At 48.0% G+C, this 20,733-nt stretch overlaps 1 pseudogene; it reads right to left on the bottom strand.

Annotated features, from left to right (window-relative positions):
• Window positions 1–735: 735 nt before the first annotated feature.
• LOC144373536 (stathmin-4-like) lies at window positions 736–20,274 on the bottom strand (annotated as a pseudogene).
• Window positions 20,275–20,733: the final 459 nt, after the last annotated feature.

The raw sequence follows: 20,733 nt of genomic DNA, 5'->3' as shown, positions 1-20,733 counted from the left end.
GAATGTTAGTCCATAGTAAGGAAGATTTGGTTTCTTTTCTTATCAATTCATTACACTCAATCCACTTGATTGTCCTGGGAAGAAAGGGAGGGACAGGGCAGGAACAACCCACAGGGAAGGTTTAAAAGAAGGGAAAAGCAAACCTTTCAATTATTCCAAAGGCCAGCATAATTTAACCAACCTCTTCCAGAAGCACCTCAGATACATGGATGGCAAAATTAAGAGGCACCTGCTATCAGATGGGAGGCGGATACATTTCTAGAACTTTCTACCAGTCACTCAAAAAACAAATTCAGGAAGAAAAGCACTGGAGATTTGTAGTAAACGTTTCATTGGTCATGATGATCAAAAGATGATGGTTAACACACACACACACACACACACACACACACACACACACACACACACACCTCATTCCTCCTGCTGCTAGGCAGAGTGACATGTCTGCCTTGCACTGCTCTGGCTGGGCTTCTTATCCTGTGGGCCCTGCAGCCACGGCTCCTCAGGACTCTGCCCATCATTCACCCTGAACTTCCACTGCCCCTTGTTCACATCTTCCCTCAACAGGGTGCCTGGAGGCTGCTCTTCCAGGCAGAGCCATGAAAATTGGAGGCCTTGGTGGCCTGATTCTGCAGTGGGTAGTGTCACAATGTCCGTGACTTCTTCTCCTTTCCAAACTCTCCTTCTTTCCCCTCTCCCACCCCATCATTGTTCCCCAGAAACAAGCAGGATGGCTTCACTGGTCAATTCTTTACATGTACAAACACCAAAAGCAGAGGAAACGCCCCTAGGCCCCCCCTCCTCCCCAAACCCAGCGCTGGGAGAGCAGTCGACGGGGGGAGGCTGCTGGAACCGGAGCTGTGGGACTGTACAGCTTTCCTGGAAACTTCTTTGGCCTCTGGGCTTTACCTGGAGGCCTCTTCCTTCAGCTCCTTGTTTTTCCACACCTCTTCCGCATGCTTGTCCTGGGAAGAAAGGGAGGGACAGGGCAGGTCACACAGGCTTCCCCGGGCCTAAAGGAAGGTAGAGGGGTGAGAGAAGGGCAGCACAGGATGGCTATCAGGAACAGCGGAGCAGTGTCGGCCAAGGCGTCCTGGGAATGGCAGAATGCGGCAGGTGAGTGAGCCCAGGGACAGGTGGGTCCCAGCCTCCCACAGGGCCCCCAGCCTGTTTCCCCCTTATCTGGCTACTGTGACAGCTGGACTGGCAGCTTGGCTTGACTTATTATAGGGAGCTACTGGGGTAGCTTGTGCGGGAGGAGCCCCTAGGAGAGCAGGACCACTGCAAGCCCCGCCTACAAGTCACCAGTCTGCGACATCTGCCTGAATTCCTGGTCCATTCCCCTTATTGCTTATTGCCCACCCCCCTCCGCCTCCTTCACCTGCTTTCTTATGGTAAGAGATCCTTCATTTGTAATTCAGCCCAAAGGCAGGCCCCGCCCTCTGCGGCCTGCCAGCTGCATGGCCAGCTACATGGCCAGCTGCATGGCCTCAGCTGACTCCTCAAGGTGGGCCACGTTCTCTGATCATGGCCGGGCCTGGAGGGCGGCTCTGGCACCTCCTGAGCTCTGTGAAGGCAGTGTCCACCTGCAGTGCTGCATCCTGCCTGCCTCATGCTACTGCTCACTGTGAAAACTTCCAGATCCTCTTGTCTTCTAGTTTGTATTACCCACGATGGCACCTTGCATTTGGCAGGTGCTGGGTAAATGACCCGCCTTCCAGTCCCTGGTATAATCACATTCAAATGGCAGAATTGACTTGAAGTAGACCCATTGAGGCAACCCAGGCTCCCAAGCTAGACCTTAATCTAGAGCTCTGTCCCTAGAGAGGACCTAGAACTTCCCATGGGTTGGAGGCAGAGAACAGTGTAGATCAAGCAGTAGTTCTCAAACTCCACCATGTGTCAGCATCACCTGGGAACCTCTATGGTCCCCAGAGACCAACCCTAGAAAGCCATGGTAGTAGGTGTGTGGCAGGGTTCAAGTATGTGTAGTTTTAAACTTTGTACTAAATAATTCTGGTGTAGACCACTGGTGACCCAAAGACTGGCCCAGAAGGTTTTCCCACCCCACCTGCTGTCTCCTCCAGTGAATAAAGGTGAGTAGGATCAAGGTCCCAGAGAAAGATGCCCTCTCAAATGTCTATGCTGGCACCTTGCTGCCTGGAGTCTACCCTACCTCCACAGCTCATGTTTCCCAGTGTGAACCTTTCCAATTGCTTCTCAGGTGAGCTCCTGGGCCCTGGGTTTCCAGCTTCCATTTCCTTGTCTCCAAAGGCCCTCTCAGTGATGAAAGCCTAGTGACACAATGGTGGGCTTTTCTCTCTAACAAAGGCAAGCAAAGAGCCACCTGGACACAGAGCTGAAGCACTGGTTTCTAGTCCCAACTCTGCCCATGTTAGCTATGTCATCCAGCACAAGTCATCTGACTCTCTGACTGGTTTGCTCATCTACATCAAGGATAATGCCTGTTCTGCTTACCACCATGGACTTGTGAGGCAGTAGTATAATGAGACAGAAGTGTTTGCAAATAGTCTTTCAAACTCTCTATCACCAGACCAGCCTCAATTATTTGTTTTGGACATGGCCTCTGAGCCCATGCCCCCTCCTATTGTGACTGCAGATTTTTTTTTTCAAGAGTTTGTCTCGAGTCATCCCTTATTAATTGGGGAAGCCTGAAATCAGACCCAGATTGCTTCCCGCCCACAGGGTACTTGGTAGAGGCCTTGGTGCCCCTCAAAGGATAGCATCAGGGTGAGGGGCTGGCACGTGCTGACCAGAGCCAGGGCCTGCACAACGTACAGATCCCTGGAGAAGAAACCATCTTCTCTAGCTCCCTCCTGCCCATGCTAAGAGGGAGCGAAACAAAAAAGAGAAGCACTTACCTTCCTTAGTTCCTCGGCCACTTCTAGTTTCTTCTGGATCTCTTCCAGTGATGGGTCTTGCCGCCAGTGAAAATAGGCATTGAACTCGGGCATCCCATCAAAGGAAGGTGGCTTCAGGATGACTTTGAAGGACTAGCCCGAGGTGCATTTGTTCAGTTCAATGACTTCCATGTCCAAGATGATGCACCAGTTCAGGTCCCTTGTGTCTGCTGCATGATGAAAGCGAGGACTGCTTACCTGCTGAAGAATAGCTGGGACCCCTAAAACATGCACATGGACCAGGAGAGCTGGGTCCCTGTGACAAACCAGTGGCCATGGGCCTGGTTCTGTCCTGAGCACTGCTACCTAAGGTCAGAGGGCTGATAGGGCCCAAGGTCCATAGCCACAGTAAGGCCCCAGGCTCCTCAATTAGGGCCCTGGGGACATGTGATGTCTGACACCAGCCACAGCAACAGCAGCTGCCTTGGCTTCTGCCTCTACCACCAGCCTCCTCCGAGGATTAGCTCTTTCACCCATTGTCCTTGCTGGTGTCAGACAGTGGTGCATTTTACCCACTGCCCACCCAGGCCCCTCCTCGTCCTGCTACCCACTGACTGTGTGGCCTGTGGACACTGACTGCTCCTACCCTGTTCTCTTCTTTCTGTCCATTCAGCACTGTCTTTCATCTGGCTTTGATCTTTCCTCCTACACGGTTTCCCACACCAGCCTAAACAGAAAAGACAATCCCAGGTCATCCAAACCCACCGTCACCTACTGCCAGGCCAACCACACCCCTTCCTCTCAACAGGAAATAGGAGGTGACCTGTCCCCCACACCCAGCAGGAGAACCTGGACATCCAGTGTCTAGGAACCATCTCTGAAACTGGCCCCGAGCAGTACAGCCACCACAGCCCAGGCAGGAAGCCCTCTTCCCACCTCCAGACTCTTGGAGAATCTCCTCCTTTCCTAGGAGACCGCTCAACCACCCCGTGTCCCCTCTTCCCTTCTGGTTTGTTCCTGAGGGTGGACTCTCTGCCTGGTTCCCCTTGGTGTTGTTTGTTCAAGAAATGAACAAAGGTGAAGCTAAGAGGGAGTGCTCTAGAGAGGGCCTGATTCAGATCCCAGCTGCCATCTAGTGCCCCAGGCTAGACCCCTGCAGCTTGGACCCTGGCACTCTGGGTAGGAGCATGTGCACGGGAAGGAGAGTTTCATAAAATGGGGGCTGGGGACTGCACCCTCATGCACAGGAGGGAGCCTCTACTCCTTTCTTCCTCAACTGAGTCCTCACTGACCTTCATATATGTAAGATGACTTATTCAGAAGGTCAGCCAGGAAGCAGGAGAAGAACAGGGACACCAGTGGGAGCTCCTCCATCTTCTCCTTGTAGGCTGTGGAAACATCAGGCAGGTAAAGTTGGGGACCCTGGCTGGCCTCAGAGACCCACATCTACATGAGTTGGTCTGGAGTTTTTAGCTCCAGAAATGCACCCAAGCCACCTGCACCTCTCACATCTGGAACCACCTCCTTAGGATTGTGGCGTGTGATTCAGCCCCTCATCTGTCCCCTTCCAGAGCACCCAGTGGCCCTATCTAGTATTTCTCCCCTCCTAGCACCAAATGCCAGGCATCCTCAGGTATAGATTTCAAGCACCACCACCAGCCCCCAGCTTGACTCTGGGACCCAGCTTTCTGTCTCCCCATGCTCACCCTGGATGAGTCACTTCTTTGGCATTGGGATGTAGAAAATCCATGCTCCATTCTACCAGAAACATTGGGTAGTGCCACACAAAGGGTGGAGAAGAAGACAGGACAGGGAGTCATCACTGTCCCTCTGCTCCACACTGGGTGCTAAGTGGGGCTGCTCTTCCTGACCTTCCTAGCACAGTGGCCAAAGCCAGCATGACTGGTGTCCATGAGGCAAGAGTGTATCTCCACCACCACCAATTCCCTCTGTGTTTGGAGGTCACAGTTCAGAGCCGCCCAGGCCACAGTGGTGACCCCTGTCCATCTCTCCCCACTTCCCTGGAGATAGTGGACATGCTTTTGTGCTTAGCATTCTCAGGCCTTCTCAGCAGCAACCTGCCCAGCACAGAGCCAATTGTGCTCTTTTACAATTGAAAACATAAGTGACTGCAGAAATACTGAATGGGCATTTAAAAAACTTTAAAAGAAAAAATACACCAATGAGCAAAAGGAAGAAAAACTTCAGTTATACTCCCACCCACCACCTGGGGACTGAGATGGTCAGGAGCCACCATGGTGGGACAAAGGCTGGGACAAGAATAAAAGCCCTTCCTCCTCATGGGAGATATCTCCATGCTCTACCCCTGTGCTCTCTTCCCAGGCCTGAGGTTAGACCTGCTAAAAGCACAGAGGCAAAATGTTTGCACAAGAAGAAATTGTTACTGGGGGGAGAGAGGGTGGTCAAAAAATTCTAATTGCACTTATTTTTATTCACTTTCAAAATCATTACTTTGGGGCCAGGTGTACTGGTGCATGTTCAGTAATTCCAGCGACTTCAGAAGCTAGGGCCAGAAAATCACAATTTCAAGGCCACCCTTGGCAAATTTGTGAGACCTTGCCTCAAAATAGAATATTAAAAAGGGGCTAGATATGTAGCAGTGACACAGCACCCTGAGTTCAATCTTCAATACTACACACACACACAAAAAATTTAAAAATCACTAATTTGGGAGATGGCACAGCTGGGCAATACATTATTAGTTTCCCAATAGTGTGGTTTTGGGTTATCTGACAGCCAAGTTTAGATGATGATGTTGGCCTGCATTACTTTTCAGAAATTGAAGGCCTGTTTTCATATTATGTGTGTCTCCTTTTCTGCTTAACTTTGGGGTCAGGTTCTACTTGGCCCTGCAAGTAGACATGTCTCTGTGCGTCCATAAATCATTATGTGCAGAAAAATAGCCCATTCTTCCATGCCATGTGGGGACCTACCTGCGAGGGTCATGTTTGCTGGGATCTGGTGGCTAATCTGACTGAAAGTCACAGAAGGCGTCTCTCACCAGCTCAGGACATGGTCAAACTCTGAAACAAAAAAAGAAATAGTTTACCACTGATAGATTATCAGCCTAAGGAGGGTCTCTATACAACTGCAGAGGAACCTTGGGGTACTGCACTTGCCCTCACCCCTAGGTCCTCTTTCCACCAGCTCTCACTATCCCAAATACTCACACCCTTCCACTTAACCGGGTCAAGTTCAGGCACTAATGCCAATGTTGCTGTTGGCTTCCTTGTCTCGAGGCCTGAATGTGAACTTGAGTTTCCCAAACCCCTATGAACAAGGGGTGTTCCTCTGTCTCCCTGGGCAGCTCAGTGGCCTTCCCAAGGCAAGGATGCTAGTGAGAGGCCAGTCTCCAGTAGGAATTGCCTAGAGGTATTTTTAAAAATAACCACCCCTCTTAACTTCCGTCTCTACACCCCACCTGTCTCCAGCCAGTTCTGACATGGGGTGAGAGAGAGTTGGACAGAGATGTTAAAACTTTTTCAAGATGGCCTCCCTCTTGCCTGCCCTCCAAGAACCACTGGCCCAGGCCCACTAAAAACAACCCTGGATCACAAAAAGAGAAGAATCAAGGCCCAGTGTCATCACACCTGGTTGATTCATAGACACAAATGGACACATCAGGGCTTTGTGGGAGCCAGAGATGGGCTCCCTACTCAGCATGAGGCCAGGGGAGCCAGGGAGGGACCCTGTCAGAGCATAAGAGACAGGTCAGAATCTGGTGAAAAGGTCATTCTGCCAGGGAACTGCTCAGGCCAGGGTCAGGGTGAAAAAGCTCAGTGTCCTCAGGGCTCCCTTGAGATAGTTAGAAGGTAGGAGAGCAGCGAAGGCACTGCCTGGAGCTCACTGAAGACAGGAAGGGCTGGCTCTGGAGAGTGCTTGTCACCCAGGCCACTCCATCTTTGACCACTGGTCACTCTGCCAGTGGAAGGTGGTACGAGCCAGCAGGCTGCCTTCTCACGTGGCTAAGTGACACTGAGGCCAAACTGGAGCCCCTTTCCTCCAAGAGCCATGGTGCCTTCCCACTAGGAGCCAGGGTCCGAGCTCTTGTGAGTAGCGGGGCCAGCTCTGGGGTAAGAGCTAGACCAGTGAAGTGTGATTGCAGATGTCAACTCTTGGCTAGTCATGTCACATGTCCGAACCTTGCTTTTCTGACCTTCTGCACAGAGATGTACCAATTAGATGAGAAAAGCTTCTGCCCTGCACCAGCACACAGAATGCGTCATGAATGTCAGGGTCCTTTCCTCTGTGTCAGTGTGGTCCTCCCCTCAGCCCTGCTAGGAGTGTCGTCTCCATTCACAAGTGAGGAGAATGAGGCTCAGAGGGTCTGTGTGACTAGAGAGCGCACAGACTTGACCTAGCTCTAGCTGCCCACACAGTCTTGGTCTCCTTTCTCCTCAATGTGCTGGGTCCAGAGGCCCCTGCCAGGCCTCTCCTGAGTCACACAATAGACCTTCTTTCTCTGGTATCAGGCTGTTCCTGATGGTGCCAGCGGGACCCGAGCAGGGAGGCAGGCCTAGTGCCTGGATGTGAAATCCCCAGTCATGTGTCTGCAGCCTGCATAATCTGCTCAGGGCCGGGCTATCTGAAGGCAATGGGCTGAGTGAGGAAGCTCTTGCCAGGAGAGGCAGCGGCCTTGGACCTTAACCTGGGTGATGGATCAGAAATGGAAGAGGAGGCAGAGAAGCCCACCTGAAAAAAGAAGGGGAGCTGAGCAGGGGCAAGTACTTGGAGTCAAAGGATGTAGCCCTTGGCCAAAGCCAGAATGAGGATGAGGCTGTGCTTAGGGAGCACTTCGCACCCACAGCATCCCAGCTGAGCTTCACTGAGCCAGAGCTAGGCCCACAAGAGAGACATCATCAGCTTCATTTTCAGATGAGGGACCTGGGGCTCAAAAAAGTTAAGATGCTAGACTAAGGTCACAAAGTTCTGAGGTGGCAGAGCCAAGTCAAGCATCCCCATCTTGTGACTTTTAAGTTCCTCCCTAGTGGCCAGGGGAGAAACTAGATTCTCACTACTGCTTCCTCCATGGTCCTAAGAACTCAAGCCATGGCCTAGGGCTATGGATTAATTTTAAAATGTGCCATGTATTTAAGAACATTCTACATGGAAGCTACTGTGCTAGGAGTTTGGGGAACATAGAGAATGTCAGGAGCCAGAGGAGGAAGACCAAGGAGGGAACAGGAGATGTCACAGAGCTGATCAGCAGTGTGCATGGTCAAGGAATTGGTGATGACCATTGGATCAGAATCTGCATGATAAAATTGGTACTCATAGAATATTTGCAATGTAAACACTCTTTTACTTTAGTTTTCATAACTGTGTTGTGAAGTAGCAATACTATCTGCATTTTATGAATGAAGAAACTGAGGGTCAGAGAGGCCAAGTGACATTTTCATTCAGTAGAGTGAGTTGAGTAAGATTCATCCACATCTTAATCCTAATGACTGTGAATGTGGTCTTATTAGGGAAAAAAAAAAGATTTCCTCGGATGTCATTAAAGATTCCAAAATGAGATCATCTCTGATTACCCAAGTGGGCCTTAAGTTCAATGGCAAGTCCCTATGAGTGACACACAGATAAGCCATACAAAAATGGAAGCAGAGATTGGAGTGAAGAAACCTCAAGCCAAGGAATGCCCAGGGTGACCAAAAGCTGGAAGAGGCAGGGAAGGATCTTTTCTGCAACTCTGGAGCAAGCATACCCTGCTGGCACCTTGAGTTTGAAATCCTCACCACTGTTTTATGGTGAGGTACTCCAGCCCTAGGAAACCAGTACCCTCAGTAAATAACAAAACCATGAGCCAAAGTCATGATTCTTCCACCTTATCTCAGCAACCAGCATTTGCACATGGTCTGATTTGTTCCTCAAGAGCATCTGTGTACAAGAATCTCAGGGTACATGGGACCCTTAAAAACCCTCATGCTAAGTGCTACACCATTTCTGTTGCAGCCAAGATCTGAAAGATCTGCTCTGTATGGGATGCTCTGAGGAAGGACCAGAAGATACGGGGGCAGAGGGTAGGCAAGACCTCTGGAGAGACCTCTGGGTGCCAAGGAGCACCCAGCCTGAGAGGAGCCTGGTGGCACCCTGGTTAGCCTCTGGCATCAGTGGTCAGTGGAGCCAGGACAGCAGCCTCCTCAGCACTCGGCCTGCTGGTGTGACCTAAGTGTCATCTTGCACAGGTGGTTCAACATTCATGCCATGTCATACCACAGCAAAACACAGCCTAGCGCATGCTCCAATGCACTTTGTAGGAACACCACTGGTCAGTCAAGTGACCCCTGTGGGCCTGGGCATGCATCAGCACAGCAGGTAGGAGAGGACTTCAGCTTCAGCTGGCCCAGATGCCAGTGCGGCCTTACCCCAGGTGATGAAGGGCCATCATGCCATTTAGGTGAAATGCCTAGAATGGTGAAATGACTTTGCATCTTGACAGTGGAATGAGTGGTGGACTGGGTTTATTCAGAACAGAGGGGACCCACTGGGTTGATGCAGGGTACATTGGGACTGAACACTAGAATGGGACAGGGAAATCACAGAGGCCTCCACACCAGCGAAGGAGTCTGTACCTTATATTCAGTTAGAAAGGCTTTGGTGTTCTTTGAATGAGAGGAGAGGGCAGTGGTGAGGCTTACAGGGACAGCAATAACAACGGCTGCCATTTCTTCAGCATCTACTTTGTACAAGGAAAAGCAAAGGCATATCTCAATTTATTTTTGATAATGAGGAAATGGCAGCTCTGCACAGTTGGGTAAAGGACACCAAGTCACACAGACAGTAAGAAGCAGAGTTGGGATTTGAGCCTGTGTGTGTTCCATCAGGAAACCTTCTCTGTGCGCAGGTTCAAGTACAAGCACAAGGAGATTCAGCAGCAGTGTCAGCTTGGGGAAAAGATTAGGAGGGGAAGGCTGGCAATGTTTTGTACAGGCAGGCTGGAGACCAACCTGGGCTGTCATTTGTGTCCCACCCAGCACTGATTTCCCAACTACAGACTCATCCATACACTTCCCCCAGCTCAAGCTCCAGTACATAAATTGGTGAGGGATCATCCCACCAAGCAGAGAGTCAGCCACGAGGCCTCAGACACAGAGGGGTAAGTTTTGAATGGGGGAGGGCTTGGCTGCTGGGGAAGCCCTAGAATCAGGGAAGATGTTGATGAGAGGGATCTCATGGTGGGATGGTGGGGAGGAGAAGATGCCTAAAGTGAAAATATCAGTACCCGCAATTTCCCTTGAACACCACAATGTCAGAGGTGAGGAAATCACTAAACAGATGCATGATCACAGAACAGGGAACTCTCCCGGAGGAGCTGTCTCAATTCTGGGGAACAGGAGAGACTTTCTGATGAGCACATGATGAGAGACATCAGGCCCAGGTAGGCTAAATGTCCTGCATTGCACACAACAATTCCACGCAGGAAAAATATCCCATCAGAAATGCTAGTGACTTCCTCCTGGGGACAGAGGTCCTGAGGTCACACAGCAAGTTGCTGGCAGAGAAAGGTCAGGAGCCCAAGCATCTGGACTCCAGCGTTGGCACCTTTCTCCTTCACACTGGCCCCTTCACCCCTTCAAACACCAGGCTGGATGAGAGGAACAGCCCACTCTGAGGCCAGCAGAGCAGCATCCAAAGGTGAGCATGCAGACAGGACGCCACAGGGAGCATCAGCAGGACCATGCTCCCCGGCTTTCTACAAGTCGGTTAGTAACAGGAACAGGCAGGGGAGAGTGCTGAGTGCTCAGGCACCACCTGGTGCTGCCACCTCCCAGCATGCACACTGCCTCCCAGATGCTCTGACTGCCCACGTGGCACAGTGAGTCGCACTGTTCTTGTCACTCTAAGAAATGCCCAAATAGGACTCTCAGGATGTGCCCAGGCCCACGCGGACTATTTTTGAGGGATAAGCAGCTAATGGATGACCAAATGGTTTGAATAGAGCTCTCCTTGGCAAGGATATTGGAGGCCAAATATAGGAACTCTGTCACAGAATTGGTATGACAGCTTCACGGTGGGGGAACCATGAAGGCTGAGCCAGGTCCTCCAGCCACAGGCAGAGTGGGAAGGGCTTCTTCCAGCTGTGCACTGGACTGGCCTCTTAGGAGTCCAGGTCAAGTTCTATATTCACCTGGTATTAGCTGCATTAAGTGACCTCAGTGTCACATGTCTTTACATTTGACTGGAATTGTACCATCTTAGAACAGTAACCTAGCTTATTTCATGCTGACCAGGGGCTCTGATGGGCAGCATGTGTCTTATTTGAGTTTAAAATCAAAAGGAGTTAAATTATTTTTTCATGAATGTGGTTTTCAGTCTTTCCACACTATTTATAAATATTGAATTCCATGCCAAGTCCTCTGTTAAGTCCTAGAATAACCCCAGGAGGGGAATCTTAGGGAGTTCTACAGATGCTCTGCAGGTCTTCAGCAGGGTCTCCTGCAATACTGTGGACCATGTCATCAAGGAAGAAAGGGGGATTAGAGTAAAGACCATTTAGGGATGAGTGAGTCATAGAGGGGGCTGGCAGACAGAATGGTGTGTGATTCACTGGCTTTGGGGACTGGTAGTATCAAAGCTCCTCTTAGGTTTGCTTTTCAGGGCTTCAAGAGGAGACGGCAAATGGTCGAGAGCTTCAGAATGCAGCATAATTGTGCTTCTAGGAATGACCTGCTGCTGACAGCAGAACTTTGGAGGCCTAGGTCTGAGGAGGCCCTCCAGGTTCTAATGGCTATGCCAAGAGGAAGCCATTAGACAACCCCAGATAATCCACAGTGATGGGACTTCCCAGGCTATTTTTAATCTCCTATTCAATATATACAAGAGATTCAGCATGGCAGAAGTCAAGTTCAGGGTGTGAATTATTATTCAGGACAGGCAGAGAACTGGGTTTGTGAGTCAGGCTCTGGGTGGGGTCCCAGAGTCAGGAGCAGTCTCAGGCACAAGCACCTGAAGCAAGCTCTGTAATTTCACTCCTGACAATGACATGGATGTTTGACAGTGCACCATGGCTAACCAGGAGCTTCCCGGTACATGTGTGCTTATGCACCTTACACAAACTGCTTCAATTGCAAACATACTAGCCCTGAATGTCAGAAAAATCTATTGACAGAGAAAAGAAAATAAGTATTTGCACTCTAGTGAGTTTACACTTTCAGCATTTTCTTGTTTTTTCCTGTGTCTATTATGTTTGCATTATTGTAATCCATGTGTATACATTTTACCATTCACTCTCCCTGAAACCTATGAAATGAATATGATTGGACCCATTTTCCACATGGTCAGTTTAGCAATTTTGTTTCCCTGAAGTGGGACAAGCAGGAAGGGATAGGCATAATTTGAACCATAATCTTTTTACATCAAATTTCATGCTGTTCCTGACAAAGCTCCATGCTGTTCTCAAACCCAGCCCTGCCCCTACATGGGAGCAAGAAGAGATGCCCATGGCACATGGTTGAAGTTGACTATCTCCAAATTGCCTCCCTATCCTGGGTGACCTCATGCTTTAAATTCTTACCATTAAGCTGTCCTTGGGTTTAGCTATGGCCTCAGACAATCCCCATTTGATAGCCTACACCTAACCTATCAAGCATAATAAATTGAGTCCTTTTCATATCTGGACAGAAAAAGCAAGAGAACTTGTCAACATCCCCAGAGGGTCAAGTTCTTTGCCCATTCTGCAGTCCCACAGATGAAAGGAGTCAAGGGAATCTCTAGATTTTTATTTCCCATCTCTTCTCAGATGAAGAGACAAAGGGTCTAGGAAATCTAGTGCCTGTCTGAGGCCCAAAGATCAGAGTTCTAATTCCAGCCCAAATTTAACTATACTGAAAGAGACCCCTTATCTTTTGCAACATCATTTTTATTTCTTTTTTCTTTCATTCTTCTCCAGAGCTTATTTTTTTGCATTACTTTAATTTTAACTTTAAATAGATATCACTTACAACTATAAGTACACAAGTTAAGTATAAGTTAAGTATAAAATAGTGTCCACTGATTTTCTTTGCATGAGATAAGAGATTTAACAAAATTTATTTCCTCTCTCTACAAACCTGGTTCTATCAAAATGATCTGGATTTTTCAGTTTTGTATTATCATTACCAATTTCTTTTTTTAATGTTATTCACTCAACAAATATTTTTTTAAAACCTACTGTATGCACTATGCAGAGTAGTAAGAAAGACTACATGATCACCTTACTCAACATATCCCTAGCCTAAGATACTTGACATTTGCATTCAGCTTTGTTAATACATTTACTATAATTAGATGGCTCTAAACGCTATTGTTCTGGTTGTTCATGACCATTATATGTCCTTTTCGTATTCAAGTTTTTTTTTAATTTGATCAGTTTTTACTATCTACAGTACTTCTTGGAATAATTTTCTCCAGAAAGCCCTCATGGTATGCTTCTTGAGACAGCTGTGTCTGAGATGCTGAATGTAAGTGGCAGGCAGCCCTGACCCTGGGTCAACAGTCCCTTGCATGTGGAGGGAGCAGTTAGCTTTGGATGCTGTCTATCCACTTGTTCTCACATACACACTCTGCACTTTGCACTTTGCTCCCTTTTCTGTCTGGATTTCAGGCACAGATGCCCGTCCAGGGACCCAGCGACTCCCAGCACACTTCCTGTCCTCCTTCCCCCAGATTCACATTCTCCAGCTTGTTCTATAAACTCTAGATTTGCCAGTGCCTGTCATAAACCAGGCCAGCCACTGCGGGCTCCCGCCCCTTTTGATCTGTCTTGTTCTTCTGCCTCTCATCTCTGACAGCAGGACCCAAAGCAGGCAGGGCACATAGCTCTAAAAGAAAGGAGCAAAAAGCTTTGGGCTTTGGTGGGGGAGAAACATAGGTATGTACATGTGAGTGGGGGCAGGTGGGAGAGGAATATGTGTGGGGTGCATGTATCTGTGATCCTCCTACCTTCCTATTGGGACTATAAATGGTAAGGGTGAGTTTTTGGATGGGGGGGAGGTCCTTGCTCATTCTCAAACAAAAACAGAAAAATCAACCTTTCCCACACTTTTACATTTCTAAATATAGCAAAAGCTAATTTAACAAGCAAACCAGGTAATGCATGATTCATGTTCATTTCTCAAGCTAACAAAGAGTTTGGTCCTCTAATAAGCAATATAAAAAATTGAATTTTTCCTCATTACAAATTCCACCCAAATTTCTATGCCTCTTCCAAAAAAAGTAAATAAAAACTCATTTCTTTCCATCTATGACTTCAAACTTTCTAGGAATTCTGTCTCCAAATGAAAGTCCTTGGGTAAGCAGGAAACAATATAAAACTGTAAAAAGGGACATAGAATGCAGGATCTTAAGTGTTCTGGAAAAATTAGTCTTTTCTTTGATTATGATCTTGATAATTTGAAATCCTATATGTAAAATCAAGAAAAACAGATCTGAACATTCCTGTTCTTTTTGCGTATCAATTGAAGGTGGACTCTGACCTCTCTCCTCCTCACCTATCCTGCTTTCTTTGCCCTGTGTCCTTTCCTGTTCCACTATCTTATTATATCCCCATTTGTCAATCTGTGTTGCTATGTTTTAAATACTGTCAATCAACCCTCTTTCCTTCTAGAGAAGGCACGTGGTTTAAACTGCCTGGTCAAAGGAGGGAAAGTGGCCAGTCTCACCTGGCCCTCAGATCCCTTTCATGGAGCCAAGATGGAATCTAGATATGAACCACTCATCCAAGCAAAAATGTGAGGAACACCCCACCAACAGTATAACCTGGAGTCCTACTCACCCATGGAGACACGTTCCAAAATATCCCACAGGTGCCTGAAATCTAGGATATACTGCTTTCTCCTCCACATACATACCTATGATAAGACTTCATTTATAAATAAGTCACAGCAAGAGATAAACAACAATAGCTAGTAATAAAATAGAGTATTTATCATTATATACTGATAAAAGTAATTTGAAACTTGCAAATGGCTTATTTCTGGAATTTCCCACTTAATATTTTTGGACTTAGTTGCCTGCAAGTAACTGAAAAAGAGAAAAACAGAACCATGGATAAGAGGGGACTACTGTATGTCTACTAAACACTGGACTCTGGAGGAACATGCTAGACCAAACCTTTAGAACACAGTATCTCACGAAAGAAACAGTCTCCCAATTAAAATAACACTTGGAATGAACTGTAACTTTCAGGCATTCATTTTGTATCTGCCAATGAGCACATATAGTGTACAATATATAGTGTACTTCCTGAAATAGACACATACTCACAAATACACACATAACTGAAAATACATTAATAAGTAAAAAGGCAGAGAAAACCTAATTTACCCATTATATTGGCTGTGTTCTAATTTTTTCATTTCTACCTTATCTCATATAATTAAAAGAAATACTGGTTATAATCCACAAAATTCATTTCATAATCTACTAAACAGGTCTTAGTGAGGAACACTAAACCTATCTCCAATGCAACACAGAAGTCTCCTCTAATGCCTCTCTGCTGGTGGTCATCCCCCTTCTTCTTGAATGGCTTCAGTGAGGGAAACTGCCCCTTCTGCCTTCCTTCCACTCCAGCACTATGATCATTTCCACATCTGATGTATGATCTCATTCCCCCTGGCACCCACCCGTGGGAGAGCCTCCAACCCCTAGAGGGGGCCTCAGCTTCCATGGAGACAGATTCTCCCACATTCCCTTCGATCTTCTCACTCCCCAAGGCTCCAGCAGGCCACTTCCAGCAACCCCCATTAGTGTTCTCTTGTCCCTGGGACACAGGGGCATCCCTGCCTGGGGTATTCAGACAAGGGCACCCTGAACATGTCTGACCTACCCGCCTATGATATCCTGCAGACCTGCCCAGCTTCAGGACAATGAGGCTCCTCCACACCTGATCACATCTTCCTGGGAGAAATAAAACAAAGTCAGCACCACCACATGAGACAGAGCCGGCCACTGGACATCAAAGCTCCGGGTCCCGGGTCCCAGGCATGAGAAAAGGAAAATGCCTAAACTCCTGGAATGGTGGGGGTCTGAGTGAAGAGGGAGGACCAGGGCGTGGCAGGCCTGCGCTCCTGCAGCCTCAGAGTTTTTTTGTTTTTTGCTGCCTTTCCTATCCTCTACTATCCCCCCTCCCCTCTTCTCTCTCTACCCCCTCTACTGTAATTCATTTCTCCCCCTTGTATTATTTATCCCTTTCCCCTCACTTCCTCTTGTATGTGATTTTGTATAACCCTGAGGGTCTCCTTCCATTTCCATGCAATTTCCCTTCTCTTTCCCTTTCCTTCCCACCTCTCATCCCTGTTTAATCTTCTTCTCATGCTCTTCGTCCCTACTCTGTTCTTAGTTACTCTCCTTATATCAAAGAAGACATTTGGCATTTGTTTTTTAGGGATTGGCTAGCTTCACTTAGCATAATCTGCTCTAATGCCATCCATTTCCCTCCAAATTCTATGATTTTGTCATTTTTTAATGTAGAGTAATACTCCATTGTGTATAAATGCCACTTTTTTTTATCCATTCCCCCGCCAGGTAGGATCAGGTTGACCTCATGGTGGGGTGGGGCGAGGCAGAGGGGATGATCTCATTGAATCCTTAGTACCAAGAGGAGAAAGTAAGGTGATGGAGAGACAAAGGAGAAGGATGAAAATGGGAAAGAAAACCATCTCCCAGTAGCACCTCAGGCTGAGACCTATACCTTCAACACATGGAATATTCAAGATCCAAGCAATAGCAATAAGGATTGATGGAAATATGAAGAAACCTGTTCACTGTTGGTAGGAATTTCCATTATGGAAAACAGTGTGGAATTCTCTCAAAAAAATTAAAAATAGAAGGACCATATGAACAAGCAATTCTACTTCTGGGTAAATATCCAAAAAAATGAAATCATTATATCAAACATACATATCTACAATTCCATGTTAACTGCAACATTTTCACAATACCCCAAATATGGAGCCAATGTAACTACCCATCAAAGAATGAATGGAAGAAGACCCCCCCCAACACATGCACATACACAAAGAGAATGGAATTCTACTCTGAGTAGGAAAAAAAAGGAAATCCTGTCATTTGCAACCATACAGATATATCTACAGAACACATCCTTATGTCAGGTGAAATAAGCCAGGCACAGAAAGAAAAATGCTTCAGGATTTCACTGACATGTGGAATCTGAAAAATCTAACTTGTAGAAGCACAGGAGTAGAATGGTGGTTGCCAGAGATATGTTTGTCAAAGGGTGAAAATTCAGTTGGACAGGATAAATAAGTTAAAGAGATCTATTGTTAAGCCTGTAGTTAATAACATATAGTATACTTGAATACTGCTAACAGAGTACTTCATGTTCTCACAACAAAAAATTCTAAGTATACAAGGTAAAGGATACGTTAATGAGCTTGAATTAATCATACCATAACGTATACAGATATTAAAAAAATATATACTTTTTTTTTGCCAATTATACTTTAATAAAAAAAGTTGCCTCCAGAGGAAAAAAAAAAGAAAATGGGAAAGAAAGACCAGGAAAGCTGAAACTGTCAAACACAGGGCAGCTTCAGGCTTGAAATGGGTCTTCAGGTCAGAAGCAGTTCCAGGGGAAACCAGGTTCCAAGCCAACCCTTTCTCCCTCAGCAACAAAATATTTTAATGCAAAAATAACTCACCAAGGACCTCCTTACACACTTCCTCTCTCCTGAGCTCTGGAACAAAAGTGAGGGTCCCACCCTGGCCCCTCGCCCCTCGCCAAGCACCATCTCCTGCCTGGTCCTGCTTTCCCCAAGGCTTGACAAAGTTTAAATGACTGAGTGAAACCAAAGGCAACACAAAGGGCCCAGACCCTCCACCTCTCCTCATGGTGGCTGCTATTTTGTTTCTTTCTTTTGTTTGAAAACTTCGGACCCTTTGCATCTCATGTCTTCTTACCTGCAGCCCAGTTTGAAGCAAGCGACCTGCTCTCTCCTCACTCCCTCAATTAGTGGTACCCTCGGCTTCTCTCAACATCAGCACCACTGCTCCTCTCTCACCATGACATCACCTCCGAGCTCGCTGATTGGCCAGCAGTAGGTTTCATGGCAATTGGACAGTCTCCTCTGGTGGAATGGGGATTGACTGAGCAAGTAACTCTTAGCAGGCCAGGGAGTGGGAGATGATGTCAGACAAAGGGCTGCTTTCCCCACTGCCCATGGAGCCGGGGAGGCAGAGAGTGATGGTGGCGAGAGGGAAGGGAGAGAGTGGTAGGGGGAAGGTGGGGGTGAGGCACAGCCTGCACATTGGGGGAACCATGAATGATTTTTGAGAATCTTTAGCTCCTTCAAATCTGGGGGTGAGAGAATATGGAATCTAGAGAAGCAAGAAGATAGAACAGATGAACCCTAAAAATAGCTTCCCAAAATGCTTGATGCCTGTTTCCAGCTCTGTCAGAAGGCTGGTGGGTTAGGACAGTGACTCACAAGGTGGGAAGGGGCTGCAGGAAGCCCAGGCCTGGAGCTGGCAAGGGCTTCATGCAGGGGTCCCAGGAGAGCAGGGCATCCCCCTGGCAGCCCTCAGGAGGTGTCAGCCACATCTGTGTTGTGGCATTTCCTCAGGACCAGTGAGTCCTCACAGCCCACATGACCAGCCTGGGTCTACCAGAGGGAGCCACAGGTAGAAACCCAGACTAATTTTTACCCTGGAGGTTCCTAAGTGTGGTGGGATCCTAGAGGGAGAGGATAGGTCATCTATAGTGCCTTCTGTGCCCTCAGGGAACACAGGAGGGAGCCCCTGATGCAGGAGGCTTAGCTGCTCACTATCAGCCTGTAGACAGGAGAGGGCAGGTGCAGCAGGAGGATTGAAGTGCCCTGCAGAGCAGGACTCCTCCTGGGGGCACCTCCATGTGACCATCCTCACTATCTACTACCCAACCTTCCTCACTCAGTTTTCTTGGGAAGGACTCACTTTTAATGGTGGTAAAACATTCAAAATGTAAGTTTTCCCCTTTTTCCAGTGTGGGGAATCAAACCCAGGGCCTTGCACATGCTAGGCAAGCCCTGTACCACTGAGCCACATCCCAGCCCACTGACATTGTTAAGTATCTCATTCAGTGGCACTCTATACAATCAGTGTTGTGTGACTGTCACCAACCATCTCCTGAAGTTTTTCATCTCGCCAACATTCATCTGTAACAATTAAAGCCATTCTTTTCTCCCTAACCTCTGATCAACTTTCCAACTCTATTAATTTGTCTGATTCTAAGTATATCATATAAGCGACATCATGTAGTATTTGTCCTTTTGTTTTGGGATTCTTGCACATGACTTGATGACTTTGAGGATCATCCCTGTGCAGTATGTTTCAGAATGACATCACCTCCCATCAATGTCATCATCCTCACCCTCGACCACCACACCTCTGGTCACTGAGACTGCACATAATGATTAAAGGTTACCTTGAACTCAGCCCATGCTTTGAAATCCTTTTATTAACTACAACAGCATTGTCAAGGATCTGAAGGTGGCCTGCTGAATGTAGAGGATGAGTGGAATGTTTGCTCTGCGGAGACCCCGGCCTGCTTCCCGCAGCTGGGGCCCAGGCCCTGCGAGCTTCTGCAGGGGGGTCACATGGACATATATCTCCCAAGATGACTCCTCATCAGGACTCAAGGATGCTTGTCAGGGTGCCTGGGGGTGTCAGAATGACCAACAGCCCTACCTGACTTTGGGGTTTGCAGCTTATGCAGCTGTCCTCTCCTGAACTCCCCCCACAGGGCTGCAGGGACAGCAGGAGAGACATCATTCTGCTCCACATCCAGTAAGTGCCTTTGTACAACACACTCTCCATGAGTGTCCCAGGCCACCACCCAGGAGTCTCAGGCCAAGATGGCCCATGTCAGAGGGAACTGAACTGCCTGCGGATAGCAAAAGCATTTCCTTCAGTGCGTGGAGGCAATGGAGGCTGCACTGCATGCCAAGCTAGGATCTGGAATCCAAGCAAACCTCAAATGTACGAATGCCCTGGCTGTCAGGATCCCTCCCTCCTTCTCCACCCGCCTTCCCTCCCGGCCCTAAGGAGCTGAACTCCACAGATCTGCTGGCTCTGAAAAGTGAGGGAGGGGGAGTGGAGACAGGGGGTTGCCATGGTGATGGCACCCAATAAGGGATCCTCTGCTGCCAGGGGAGGGAAGCACCTGGTGGAGTCCTCCATGTTCACTGGGAAGGAGGGTGGGGTGGGGACAGTGGGGGTGAGGGGGAGCAGGACATCACTACCTGAGAGCAGAGACCAAAGAAGAAAGAGGAGAAGTGGGGAGGGCTGCTCCATTTCTATCTAGCTTCTGTTTGAGTGCTAGGTTGTTGTGGGCAACACACACACACACACACACACACACAAAATCTGTACAGGGAGCATCTACCCCATTTATAACAAATAGACACTCTGCAAACAACCTCACCTGTTCAGTGGTGAGGCCTCAATTTGAATGTTGGGGCAGAGAAGGGAAAATAATATTGGAAAGAGAGGGAGTGAGGGTTGGGCAGAGCTACTGCCTGGACATCTTCCCAGTGGGAGAGTCCTGGGGCTTCCTGGGGTGAGGCAAAGTCACCTGCAGCAGTGATGAAAAGAAAAGCGTACAGTTAGTAGGAAACGGGACAGGCATCGAGTCCAAAGGAGAAGGGGTTGGGAGAGACCAAAGGAATCAGCGAGGTCAAAGCTAGGAAGCTTGGAAGGGTGGCACTGAGACCAGGGAGAAGACGGAAGAGAGGCTGGGCAGGGGCTGAGCTCGTCACAGCTTGGTGCTCAAAGTTCCCAGGAAACTTTGCTAAAGAAGACAAGACCAGAGACTGTCTCTGCACCTGCCGAGTAAGTGTTGGGTGGGGCGGGTATGTGTTTAATGGTCAGTGTTGGG

Source organism: Ictidomys tridecemlineatus, unplaced genomic scaffold (genome assembly GCF_052094955.1).
Source record: "Ictidomys tridecemlineatus isolate mIctTri1 unplaced genomic scaffold, mIctTri1.hap1 Scaffold_42, whole genome shotgun sequence".
NCBI classification, from domain to species: Eukaryota; Metazoa; Chordata; class Mammalia; order Rodentia; family Sciuridae; genus Ictidomys; species Ictidomys tridecemlineatus.
The sequence above is the reverse complement of the archived record's forward strand: the minus strand, read 5'-3'. Positions and strand labels throughout refer to the sequence as shown.